At 41.9% G+C, this 13,729-nt stretch overlaps 1 long non-coding RNA gene across 1 annotated transcript in view; it reads left to right on the forward strand.

The window, feature by feature from the left end:
• LOC140678756 (uncharacterized) overlaps window positions 1-10,826 on the forward strand; it is a 48,123-nt gene extending 37,297 nt beyond the window's left edge. The window contains exons 2-3 of the long non-coding RNA XR_012050380.1: window positions 3,627-3,701; window positions 10,314-10,826. This is a non-coding gene — a long non-coding RNA (uncharacterized lncRNA). The remainder of the gene's footprint in view (window positions 1-3,626; window positions 3,702-10,313) is intronic.
• Window positions 10,827-13,729: the final 2,903 nt, after the last annotated feature.

The raw sequence follows: 13,729 nt of genomic DNA on the forward strand, positions 1-13,729 counted from the left end.
AATACTCAATACTTGGTTGGAGCTCCTTTTGCCTCAATTACTGCGTTAATGCGGCGTGGCATGGAGTCGATGAGTTTCTGGCACTGCTCAGGTGTTATGAGAGCCCAGGTTGCTCTGATAGTGGCCTTCAACTCTTCTGCGTTTTTGGGTCTGGCATTCTGCATCTTCCTTTTCACAATACCCCACAGATTTTCTATGGGGCTAAGGTCAGGGGAGTTGGCGGGCCAATTTAGAACAGAAATACCATGGTCCGTAAACCAGGCACGGGTAGATTTTGCGCTGTGTGCAGGCGCCAAGTCCTGTTGGAACTTGAAATCTCCATCTCCATAGAGCAGGTCAGCAGCAGGAAACATGAAGTGCTCTAAAACTTGCTGGTAGACGGCTGCGTTGACCCTGGATCTCAGGAAACAGAGTGGCCCGACACCAGCAGATGACATGGCACCCCAACATCACTGATGGTGGAAACTTTACACTAGACTTCAGGCAACGTGGATCCTGTGCCTCTCCTGTCTTCCTCCAGACTCTGGGACCTCGATTTCCAAAGGAAATGCAAAATTTGCATGGTTGGGTGATGGTTTGGGATGCCATGTCATCTGCTGGTGTCGGTCCACTCTGTTTCCTGAGATCCAGGGTCAACGCAGCCGTCTACCAGCAAGTTTTAGAGCACTTCATGCTTCCTGCTGCTGACCTGCTCTATGGAGATGGAGATTTCAAGTTCCAACAGGACTTGGCGCCTGCACACAGCGCAAAATCTACCCGTGCCTGGTTTACGGACCACGGTATTTCTGTTCTAAATTGGCCCGCCAACTCCCCTGACCTTAGCCCCATAGAAAATCTGTGGGGTATTGTGAAAAGGAAGATGCAGAATGCCAGACCCAAAAACGCAGAAGAGTTGAAGGCCACTATCAGAGCAACCTGGGCTCTCATAACACCTGAGCAGTGCCAGAAACTCATCGACTCCATGCCACGCCGCATTAACGCAGTAATTGAGGCAAAAGGAGCTCCAACCAAGTATTGAGTATTGTACATGCTCATATTTTTCATTTTCATACTTTTCAGTTGGCCAACATTTCTAAAAATCCCTTTTTTGTATTAGCCTTACACAATATTCTAATTTTGTGACACACGGAATTTTGGATTTTCATTTGTTGCCACTTCAAATCATCAAAATGAAATGAAATAAACATTTGAATGCATCAGTCTGTGTGCAATGAATAAATATAATGTACAAGTTACACCTTTTGAATGCAATTACTGAAATAAATCAAGTTTTTCAAAATATTCTAATTTACTGGCTTTTACCTGTATAGTCCGGAAAATACGGTACTTCCTGTGCAGTGTTGCGTCAGACCAGCTCTTCCTCCCAGGGAATCTAAATTACTGGTCAATCCCAAATTCTTTCGATGACATATATGCTGAGTAAGAAGGACCATCAAGACAGAATTGGAATATTTTCAAGTTTTACTCAAGCTTTAGGAGGTCAACTTAACCAATACATTCATATCGGCTACTCTCGTTGATCTGGCATTCCAATGGAAAAGCCAACTCTTTTGCACACAAAGAAAACCGCCATCTCTCCCCCTCGCAACACTGATAAGGAAAGAGTGGGTGTTTTATTTCACATTCCAAGGGTTAAGACACTAAACCGACAATCTGAAGACAAAGAGAGACTGGTAGAATATACAAAGGAAAAGTACTAGCTGTTCAAACATGGCTATGAATAGAGAAATAACTATTAAAGGCCTACTGAAACCCAGTACTACTGACCACGATAGTCTGATAGTTTATATATCAATGATGAAATCTTAACATTGCAACACATGCCAATACGGCCGGGTTAGCTTAATAAAGTGCAATTTTAAATTTTGCGCAAAATATCCTGCTGAAAATGTCTCGGTATGATGACGCCTGCACGTGACGTCACGGGTTGTAGAGGACATTTTGGGACAGCATGGTGGCCAGCTATTAAGTCGTCTGTTTTCATCGCAAAATTCCACAGTATTCTGGACATCTGTGTTGGTGAATCTTTTGCAATTTGTTCAATGAACAATGGAGACAGCAAAGAAGAAAGCTGTAGGTGGGAAGCGGTGTATTGCGGCAGGTGTTGTGCCGGATAACGCACCCCCAGCGTAGAATGCACCCCTTGACTGTTGTGCTGGATAACACAGCCGGTGTTTCATTGTTTACATTCCCGGAAGATGACAGTCAAGCTTTACCATTGGCCTGTGGAGAACTGGGACAACAGAGACTCTTACCAGGAGGACTTTGAGTTGGATGCGTAGACGCTTTACCGTGAGTACGCATGCAGCTACGGCTTCCAAACATTTGATCGCTTGCCCGTACGCGCGTGCCGCTATGTGCATGTCACGTACGTAACTTTGGGGACTTTGGGGAAATATATGTGCTGTATGAACTTTGGGGAGGTGAACGGTACTTTGGGCTGTGGGATTGAGTGTGTTGTGCAGGTGTTTGAGTTGTATTGGCGGGTTATATGGACGGGCGGGGGGAGGTGTTTGTTATGCGGGATTAATTTGTGGCATATTAAATATAAGCCTGGTTGTGTTGTGGCTAATAGAGTATATATATGTCTTGTGTTTATTTACTGTTTTAGTCATTCCCAGCTGAATATCAGGTCCCACCCGCCTCTCACAGCATTTTCTCTATCTGAATCGCTCCCACTGCCCTCTAGTCCTTCACTCTCACTTTCCTCATCCACGAATCTTTCATCCTCGCTCAAATTAATGGGGAAATCGTCGCTTTCTCGGTCCGAATCGCTCTAGCTGCTGGTGGCCATGATTGTAAACAATGTGCAGATGTGAGGAGCTCCACAACCTGTGACGTCACGCTACTCGTCTGCTACTTCCGGTACAGGCAAGGCTTTTTTATCAGCGACTAAAAGTTGCGAACTTTATCGTCGATGTTCTCTACTAAATCCTTTCAGCAAAAATATGGCAATATCACGAAATGATCAAGTATGACACATAGAATGGACCTGCTATCCCCGTTTAAATAAGAAAATCGCATTTCAGTAGGCCTTTAAACATATATGCATCCTCCACAGCAGCCATCCGTCATATAAACCCCCGCTTGGTTTCAGAACTGTATAGCAAAGAATTTGCTCCTAAAATCGAAAGAAACCTAAAATCAACTGTCTGTGAGCCAAAAATAGACGATATTTTTTAAATTTCATGTCACGCAGCAGCTTTTTTCTCACCTTCAACTCACCTCAGGGAAGCCTTGTGGCACCCACCTGTGAAACATCCTCATCTGCCCTACGGCAGACTCTACATTCTGTAAAAGAAGTCAGCGCATGCAGCCGTCATCATCAACAACCCACCCAGGAGAGGATTAAGACGTCTTGAGTGGGCCGGCGGTGCGGTTAAATGACGGGGGGTGGGGGGATTGATGGATGTAAATGCCGAGCGTAGGGGAGCATAATCCTGCAGACGAAAAGCCGATCTATTTCATGCGACACGGCGACACCTCGGGGAGGCGACGTAGGAGGTGAACGGGGCGAAGCATCTGCTGCTCGGTGTCAACATCCAAGCTCCACAAAAAAGAGAGTAGTTGTGGTGATTAAATCTGCATTAACGTTCAGGCAGAATAACCATAACCCCTGATTGCAGGGGTCCAGTATTGATATCGGGGTCACAAACTGGCATGTCCAATCCCAATATGCAGAAACAGGAGGCAAAGCGCAGGTAAGGAACCTTTTTAACCCTTAAACTGTCTCGGCTGGTTACACCAGGCCGTGCCTTTATGTTGCGATTTGTTAGTGTTCTTCTGTGTTTAGTTCCTGTCCGGCGCTCTTATTTTGGTGACGCTTCCTGTTGTGTGGGTGGTTTTTCATAACTGCTTTACACATGCCTTCAAGCACTTTTTCCCCTCACCTGATTTCTGTTTGTGTTTAAGCATTATTTAAGTTGATCCTTTTGCTACCTTTGTACGCACACACTTTGTGGACGCCATCTGCTACACAATTCCTGTGAGTGTTTTGCCGTTTGTTTTCTTTTGTTTTCTTTTTTTTCCCGGTTGCCTTACAATAATTGTTTGTTAATTAATAAATACCCCTTTTTTTTTATATACCACTCGCTGTTACCTCGTTCGTCTGCATCCTTTAAATCACAACAAACTCCGGCGTCTTTCACGACGCACCGTTTGTCATCCCTTGACATAAACGAGGCAAAATACAAAGAAGCGAGCCGCTGAGAAGCGCACATGAAGCCTGAGGCAAAAACTCAGGTAAAGGTAAACAGTAAAATACGCTAACATGAAAGGTAAACAGTAACATACGCTGACATGAAAGGTAAACAGTAACATACGCCAACATGAAATAAAATAATAAATGCTTCTGATAATAAATGCTTCTGATATTCTGTACATCAGTGTTCCCCAATCTTTTTTTCCACCAGGAACCGGTTTAATGTATGCATTATTTTCACGGACGGATGTGGCAGATAAAAACAGCAAAAAAAAAGTGCCTGAAAAATTGGCCTTTGGCTACAATCTGGCACATTAACACTTTGCATGTCCATTAATGCAGTGTTTTTCAACCAGTGTGCCGTGGGAGATTATCTAATTTCACCATAGGTTAAAAATATTGTTTGTAAACCAGTAATCATAGTCTGAAAATGATGTGTTGTTGTTGAGTGTCGGTGCTGTCTAGAGCTCGGCAGAGTAACCGTGTAATACTCTTCCATGTCAGTAGGTGGCAGGCGGTAGCGAATTGCTTTGTAGATGTCGGAAACAGCGGGAGGCAGTGTGCAGGTAAAAAAGGTGTCTAATGCTTAAACCAAAGATAAACAAAAGGTGAGTGGCCCTAAGAAAAGGCATTGCGGGGAAGGCTTTCCAAAACAAAACTAAAACTGAACTGGCTACAAAGTAAACAAAAACAGAATGCTGGACGACAGCAAAGACTTACTGTGGAGCAAAAACAAAGTACATCCGAACATGACATGACAATCAACAATGTCCCCACAAAGAAGGATAAAAACAACTGAAATATTCTTGATTGCTAAAACAAAGTAGATGCGGGAAATATCGCTCAAAGGAAGACATGAAACTGCAACAGGAAAATAACAAAAAAAAAGAGAAAAAGCCACCAAAATAGGAGCGCAAGACAAGAACTAAAACACTGGAAAACAGCAAAAAACTCAATAAGTCACGGCATGATGTGACAGGTCGTGACAGTACACCTACTTTGAGACAAGATGCATGGTTGGGTATGCTTTAAAGTCATATCCAACAACTTTTTACTGTCAACTGAGTTTCGTTTTTGAATGATTTCTGCAGGTGGTGTGCCGCCGCATTTTTTCAACGCAAAAAATGTTTCTTGGCTCAAAAAAGGTTGAATAACACTGCATTAATGTGCATTGTCCCATGTACTTTAACAAAGGAGTTGTAAAACACATCTATTAACAAGCGTATTGGTGTGTTTAGTGGGACAGGTGAAAGTTAAGTCGGAGAAAATGCGGTAGTTAATAAATTAATTATTGTTTCTGTAGCAAATGCGTCACGGACCGGTACCGGTCTCTGGACTGGTGGTTGGGGACCACTGCTGTACATGACATGTTGTACAAGTTAATAGTCTTCATATTGCTGCATGGTAGTGAAGTGAAGTGAAGTGAATTACATTTATATAGCGCTTTTTCTCAAGTGACTCAAAGCGCTTTACATAGTGAAACCCAATATCTAAGTTACATTTAAACCAGTTTGGGTGGCACTGGGAGCAGGTGGGTAAAGTGTCTTGCCCAAGGACACAACGGCAGTGACTAGGATGGCGGAAGCGGGGATCGAACCTGCAACCCTCAAGTTGATGGCACGGCCGCTCTACCAACCGAGCTATACCGTCATGGTAATGTTTTAACATTTTCTATTTATTAATAAAATGTAATATTCAGCCTGCTAACCATTCGATAATTGAGAACTCCACCAGAACATGTTAAGAAAGAATTTATACACAAGAGTACCGAAAATTGGAACCAAGCAAATTATTTGCCAGCTGACATGACGGATAATTGGCCGAAGTTGATTTTAAAATGTGTAGTGAAGCCTTTTTAAAATTTTCTACCAAATGGTGGGCCTATACAGGAAGAGTGGCTCGTCGGAGGTGGCATCATGTCCATGAGGAAGGAGGGCTTTCCTTCACATTAAAAGTCATAAAAAGTCGTATGTTCAAAATTGAGAGCGTTTAAGCCAGGGGTGTCAAACTCAAATACAGAGTGGGCCAAAATTTTAAACTGAACAAAGCCGCGGGCCAAGGTTGAACAAATTAACCTTTTAATAGGGACCCAAACAAGTTTTGCATTGAATATTGAACAAGCAAAGCTTGTATAACTTTATAGTGACATGCAAAATCGAGTTTCAAATAATAATAATTAAAAAATATCAATGGCATATCAAATACAATTTAAATAAAAATTGAATGCCTCTTTTCTATTTGCAGCCTTCTGTGGTAAATATCAACATTAACTTTTTCCACAGGCTAATAAATTTGAAAATAAAATCACAATGAATAAACCAACCATTCAGGACTTTAAACTGCTCAGTTTGCAACACACTGATCTAATCGGATGTGCCCAAGCGAGATGCCTGACATCTTTTCTTGGATGCTAGTTCATTAATGTCGGGGCTCAGTCTTTGAGCTGAGGCAACCTTCATTATCGAACAAAGTTGTTCATCAGTCATTGTATCTCGTCCACCCGGACAACAGTCTTGGGGGTGTGCTTTAAAGGCACTACGTTTATCGTCCTCCATGAGCTGCGGCTCTAACAACGTGCCGGCCCGATCATAAAATATGTGTGACTTCAGCATGCACACACATGTAAATGCAAAGCATACTTGGCCAACAGCGATACAAGTTACACTGACGGTGCCCGTATGAATAACTTTAACACTGTTAGAAATATGCGCCACACTGTGAATCCACACCAAACAGGAATGACAAACACATTTCGGGAGAACATCCGCACCGTAACACAACATAAACACAACAAAACAAATACCCAGAATCCCATGCAGCCCTAACTCTTCCAGGCTGCAATATACACTGGTTGAGGTGGGCGGGTTTTGGTGGTAACGGGGGGCCAGCTCTAGTGTTCATTTGATATCGCCTCAAGGGCCAAGTGAAATTACACGGCGGGCCAAATTTGGCCAGCGGGCCAGAGTTTGACACCCATGGTTTAAGCCCATCGGCTCTGAAAAATATCGAAAAAAATCGAGTGAGGGTTTAGATTTTTCTCCCTTTCGATGCTCATAAACAGGCTCCAGTGACACATATTAGATAGATGGATAGATAGATAGATAGTACGTTATTGATTCCTTCAGGAGAGTTCCCTCAGGAAAATTAAAATTCTAGCAGCAGTGTACAGAATTGAGATCGAATTTAAAAAGTAAATAATGGGGATATAAATGAAAACAGAATAGAAAAATATAACAATAAGAATAAAAATAAAAATCAACAACAAGAATAAAAATATAACAGTAATATAAGAATATAACAGGAGAAACTAGTGTTCAAACATAATTTTTTGCATAACGGGTGACCTTGAATACGCCACAGTACATCCTTAAAGCAAGCAAATGCTCTAATTGGCTACTATAACATTATCAGGTAATGAGAAGGGACCTTTATTTTGAAGGCGAGCTGCTCCCTCCTGTAGTTTCCGGTAGTAGACCCTCACTAGTTTACACACAAGACGTATGTCACGACGTGGTTTTCGCAGCTTACTGCGGGGTTCGTTCTCCCGAAATGCAGATGGACCACTCCGGACAGGATGTGCAGGTAGGAACATGCTTTATTCTTTGAACAATCAAAGAAGCACCAAAAACAGAAAACAAGTCGAAGGAAACACGTGCCGATCCCACTCGAAGCTAACACTTAGCATAGGCTAGGAGACAAGCAAAACTTACCTAACCGGTTGCGTGTAGCAAACAATGATGCCAGACTGAGCGTGGTGAGCAAGGTGAATAAATAGCTCTCTGATTAGTGGTTGACAGCAGCTGAGCGTGGGACCACTAACCAGAGGCAGGTGAACCCAACTAATCCCCATGGTGAACAAAATAAACCCAGGAGTGCAAAAAAACAGGAACTAAGGGAGTCCAAAACTAATAGAACATAACTAACCAAAGCCACAGACTTTATTGCAAAATAAAACTGTATTGTGAACCTGAACCGGGCTATCATGTCAGTGCTTGGTGGTCCAAAGAACCCCCTGGAGAGCAACCTCCACAGACACTATTTCCACATTCACCCATTCACACACACATTCACACACTGATGGAGGGAGCTGCCATGCAAGGCCCTAACCACCACACATCAGGAGCAAGGGTGAAGTGTCTCGCTCAAGGACACAACGGACGTGACTCGGTTGGTAGACGCCAGGGATCGAACCGGGAACCCTCAGGTTGCTAGCACGGCCACTCTCCCAACCGCGCCACGTTTATGAGCACTGTTTATATGCGATTGTAAGTTGCTGTGAAAGGATGTTATGCAGCAGACATGCATGGGAACGTCGCTACTTAGTAGTGTTTATTTGACAGATATTTGGTGTCTCTTTATGCAGTTTTGCAAGAAAAAGGAAAGGAAGAAAAATAGAAAGAGAAAACAAAAAAAGAAATGACATGAGTGTATTCGATGAGAACAATTACTAAAGCTTCTTAAAGATACAAACCCCGTTTCCATATGAGTTGGGAAATTGTGTTAGATGTAAATATAAACGGAATACAATGATTTGCAAATCCTTTTCAACACATATTCAATTGAATATGCTACAAAGACAAGATATTTGATGTTCAAACTGATAAACATTTTTTTTTTTTTTGCAAATAATAATTAACTTTAGAATTTGATGCCAGCAACACGTGACAAAGAAGTTGGGAAATGTGGCAATAAATACTGATAAAGTTGAGGAATGCTCATCAAACACTTATTTGGAACATCCCACAGGTGAACATGCAAATTGGGAACAGGTGGGTGCCATGATTGGGTATAAAAGTAGATTCCATGAAATGCTCAGTCATTCACAAACAAGGATGGGGCGAGGGTCCCCACTTTGTCAACAAATGCGTGAGCAAATTGTTGAACAGTTTAAGAAAAACCTTTCTCAACCAGCTATTGCAAGGAATTTAGGAATTTCACCATCTACGGTCCGTAATATCATCAAAGGGTTCAGAGAATCTGGAGAAATCACTGCACGTAAGCAGCTAAGCCCGTGACCTTTGATCCCTCAGGCTGTACTGCATCAACAAGCGACATCAGTGTGTAAAGGATATCACCACATGGGCTCAAGAACACTTCAGAAACCCACTGTCAGTAACTACAGTTGGTCACTACATCTGTAAGTGCAAGTTAAACTCTCCTATGCAAGGCGAAAACCGTTTATCAACAACACCCAGAAATGCCGTCGGCTTTGCTGGGCCTGAGCTCATCTAAGATGGACTGATACAAAGTGGAAAAGTGTTCTGTGGTCTGACGAGTCCACATTTCAAATTGTTTTTGGAAACTGTGGACGTCGTGTCCTCCGGACCAAAGAGGAAAAGACCCATCCGGATTGTTCTAGGCGCAAAGTTGAAAAGCCAGCATCTGTGATGGTATGGGGGTGTATTAGTGCCCAAGACATGGGTAACTTACACATCTGTGAAGGCGCCATTAATGCTGAAAGGTACATACAGGTTTTGGAGCAACATATGTTGCCATCCAAGCATGTTGCCATGGACGCCCCTGCTTATTTCAGCAAGACAATGCCAAGCCACGTGTTACATCAACGTGGCTTCATAGTAAAATAGTGCGGGTACTAGACTGGCCTGTCTGTAGTCCAGACCTGTCTCACATTGAAAATGTGTGACGCATTATGAAGCTCAAATACCACAACGGAGACCCCCGGACTGTTGAACAACTTAAGCTGTACATCAAGCAAGAATGGGAAATAATTCCACCTGAGAAGCTTAAAAATGTGTCTCCTCAGTTCCCAAACGTTTACTGAGTGTTGTTAAAAGGAAAGGTCATGTAACACAGTGGTGAACATGCCCTTTCCCAACTACTTTGGCACATGTTGCAGCTATGAAATTCTAAGTTAATTATTATTTGCAAAAAAAAAATAAAGTTTATGAGCTTGAACATCAAATATCTTGTCTTTGTAGTGCATTCAATTGAATATGGGTTGAAAAGGATTTGCAAATCATTGTATTCCGTTTATATTTACATCTAACACAATTTCCCAACTCATATGGAAACGGGGTTTGCAAAAGGCCTGGACTCTTCCTCTTCCTTGGGATCTTCATGTTAACTATTTGTCAACTTGTTTATGTCTCAGAAACAGACACAAAGACCCTGCTCCTCGTCTTGACCTTCAACGTCGTCCGCATCCAGCTGAGCTCTGAAAAAGACAACAACGCGAGTCAAAGTCAACAAGATGGTCGATGCCGTGAGAAGAGGACGACGACTCCAGCAGTGACTGACAATCGACAGCGCCGATGCTCGTCTTGTCGTTCTTGGCAGAGGACAGGAGGCGGGGACGGGGGCAAGAGGAGTCTCCAGGGGTCGTTGCTGCGTCAAGGTCAGTGGCGAGGTGAGGCGAGATCATGTGACACCGCCTCAGTGCTAAATCTGCCCCATGCAGGGTCGTCGTGTTCACCTTTGTCCTCACCATGTAGGACAGTGTCAAGGTTGTCCGGTAAGAACCGAATGGAACGCTCGTCTGCAGTACCTTTTTTTTTTTTTTTTTTTTTTTTTCCCATTTAATGTTGGCATCGAGACTAGAGATGTCCGATAATGGCTTTTTTGCCGATATCTGATATTATCCAACTCTTAATTACCGATTCCGATATCAACCGATACCGATATATACAGTCGTGGAATTAAGACATTATTATGCCTAATTTTGTTGTGATGCCCCGCTGGATGCATTGAACAATGTAACAAGGTTTTCCAAAATAAATCAACTCAAGTTATGGAAAAAAATGGCAACATGGCATTGCCATATTTATTATTGAAGTCACAAAGTGCATTATTTTTTTTAACATGCCTCAAAACAGCAGCTTGGAATTTGGAACATGCTCTCCCTGAGAGAGCATGAGGAGGTTGAGGTGGGGGGGTTTGTATATTGTAGTGTCCCGGAAGAGTTAGTGCTGCAAGGGTTTCTGGGTATTTGTTCTGTTGTGTTTATGTTGTGTTACGGTGCGGATGTTCTCCCGATATGTGTTTCAATCAATCAATCAATCAATTCCTTTATTGTCATTGTCATAATAACACTTAAGTCATACATGAACAACAAGATTTTGTTTGAGCTTTGTCCAGCGGCATAGAAACTGCATTGATGTGCAGGTTGACAATAGTTTACATTTTAGCATTTTAGCATTGTCAGGAAGATCGCAATAAGAGGGACGTGGGGGTGGGAACAGTCAGATGTCTGATGGGTGTTACGTTGATGTTGCAGCATTGCAATGTCCAGAGCACAATTATTGAGGTGGTGAAGAGTGAGGTAATAAGTTGGTCCGGGGCAGCAAAGGGGCAGGCTGTTCATTTAGCAGTCTCACAGCCTGGGGATACAGACTGTGAGACATTCTGGTGACCTAAACCTCCTTCCAGAGGGTAGCAGGTTGAAGAGGCCATGTGCTGGGTGGTATCTGTCCTTCAGGATGTTGTGTACTCGCTTTAGGCAGCGAGTTGTGTACATGGCACTCATCTCTGGGAGCATCGTCCTTGTAATTTTCCCCGCCGCTTTAACCACTCGCTGGAGGGCCTGTTGGTTCGCTTTAGTGCAGCTAGCAAACCACACTAAAAATCCGTAAGTTTGTCATTCTTGTTTGGTGTGGGTTCACAGTGTGGCGCATATTTGTAACAGTGTTAAAGTTTTTTATACGGCCACCCTCAGTGTGATCTGTGTGGCTGTTGACCAAGTATGATTGGCATTCACTTGTGTATGTGAAAAGCCTTAGATATTTTGTCATTAGGCCGGTATGCAAGGGCTGTGCCTTTAAGGTTTATTGGCGCTCTGTACTTCTCCCTACGTCCGTGTACCACTCCGTACAGCGGCGTTTTAAAAAGTCATGAATTTTACTTTTTCCGATATATCCGATATTATCGGACATCTCTAATTAAAATAATCATGAATGATTTTATTGCTTTGTTATCTATAACAAAACGCTAAGATGTAGATGTGTTTTTCAAATGTTAGCATATGTTCACCTACATTGTTTTGGTTTGAGTATTTTTCATATACAAAATGTATAAAAGTGGCCCTCGCATCCTATAATTTTTCTCTATGTGGCCCTCACTGGAAAATGTTTGGACACCTCTGATGTAGGATATTATCATAAAACATGTACGATATCACAGAACACATTTGGTACAATATCACAGGTGTACGATATCACATATGTATGATGTCACATAACACGTACGATATCACATTAACACATGTATCAAATAACATGTACACATGTAGGAATTTATGTATAACATGATATCAAATAACATGTACAATTATGTATAACATGTGTAACCATTGTAGATTGTGTTCGGTGTCATCTAACATGTATGGTATCACATAACATTATGTAACATGCATGATATCAAACAACATGTAGAATTACATATCACATGTACAAATATACCGATACCGATAATTTCCGATATTACATCTTAAAGCATTTATCGGCCGATAATATCGGCCTGCCGATATTAATCGGACATCTCTACTCAAGACTGACTTTTGAATGAAGTCTCAATATCATATTCCACAGCACACAGTGCATTGTGGGAAAAATATTGAACATACAGGTGTAAAAATAAGTTATCTATGACACCAGTGGTTCCCAAACTTTTTTCACCACCTCAGAAAACACTTTTACGATCATGACCTACGTTGAGATACTGTAGCGTAGTGGGCCTAAATGTTCATTAAAAACAAGGCAGAGGTTTTATTTGAACAAGTATATTGTGTAACATTACGCAACACTTTTTGAACAGTAATACTATGTTTGAATATTTAATTGAGTGATTATTTGGCATACCACTAGATGGCGCCCACGTACCACAGTTTGAGAATCACTGTATGAAACAATAAAATGCCCTAAACTTTTTAGTAATGACTGACAAAGGACAACAATCCACCAAACAACTTTGGATTTCAGAAAATGTGTTTTATAATATCTTCAGGAACCAGCGTCCTCTGCAGTGGACATTTTGTATATGGTCTGTTTATTTTGTTGATAAAAAACAAGTCCACTGCAGAGGACATAGAGTATGTACGATTCATAGCCAAATAGACCTTAAGAATTTCTTCCAGAACAGATTTGTCCAAAGTGCGCTTCTGGGACCAGTGTCCACCTGTAGCCTGTTGGTTTCATAATTTAGCAGATTTTAACCTACATTGGTAGTCGTACCCACCACTTTTTGTAAGATTTGGTTTTTGTAGGGACATTTTCGCCCAAACCTTGCCTTAGTTTGCATAAACTGTCTGTTATTGTTCGACTAAATAAAGGCTAATAAAGGGTGTGAGGACCAATTGGGATTTTTTTGTTAAATCCGATCTTTTTATGTAGCCGTCAAAAAAAAATGCAGTCACACATGGGCAGAAAAATTACAATTTACATTTGTCAAGACTTGGACTGTGGCGTGGTTTGTTTTCCCATGGTGCAAATTATTTGGACCGGACATGGCGTGAAGGTAAATACATTTTTATTTTTACAGTAACAAAAGAACAAAAAGTGTGCTCAAGGCAGAAGT

Source organism: Nerophis lumbriciformis, linkage group LG04, assembly GCF_033978685.3.
Source record: "Nerophis lumbriciformis linkage group LG04, RoL_Nlum_v2.1, whole genome shotgun sequence".
Classification (NCBI taxonomy): domain Eukaryota; kingdom Metazoa; phylum Chordata; class Actinopteri; order Syngnathiformes; family Syngnathidae; genus Nerophis; species Nerophis lumbriciformis.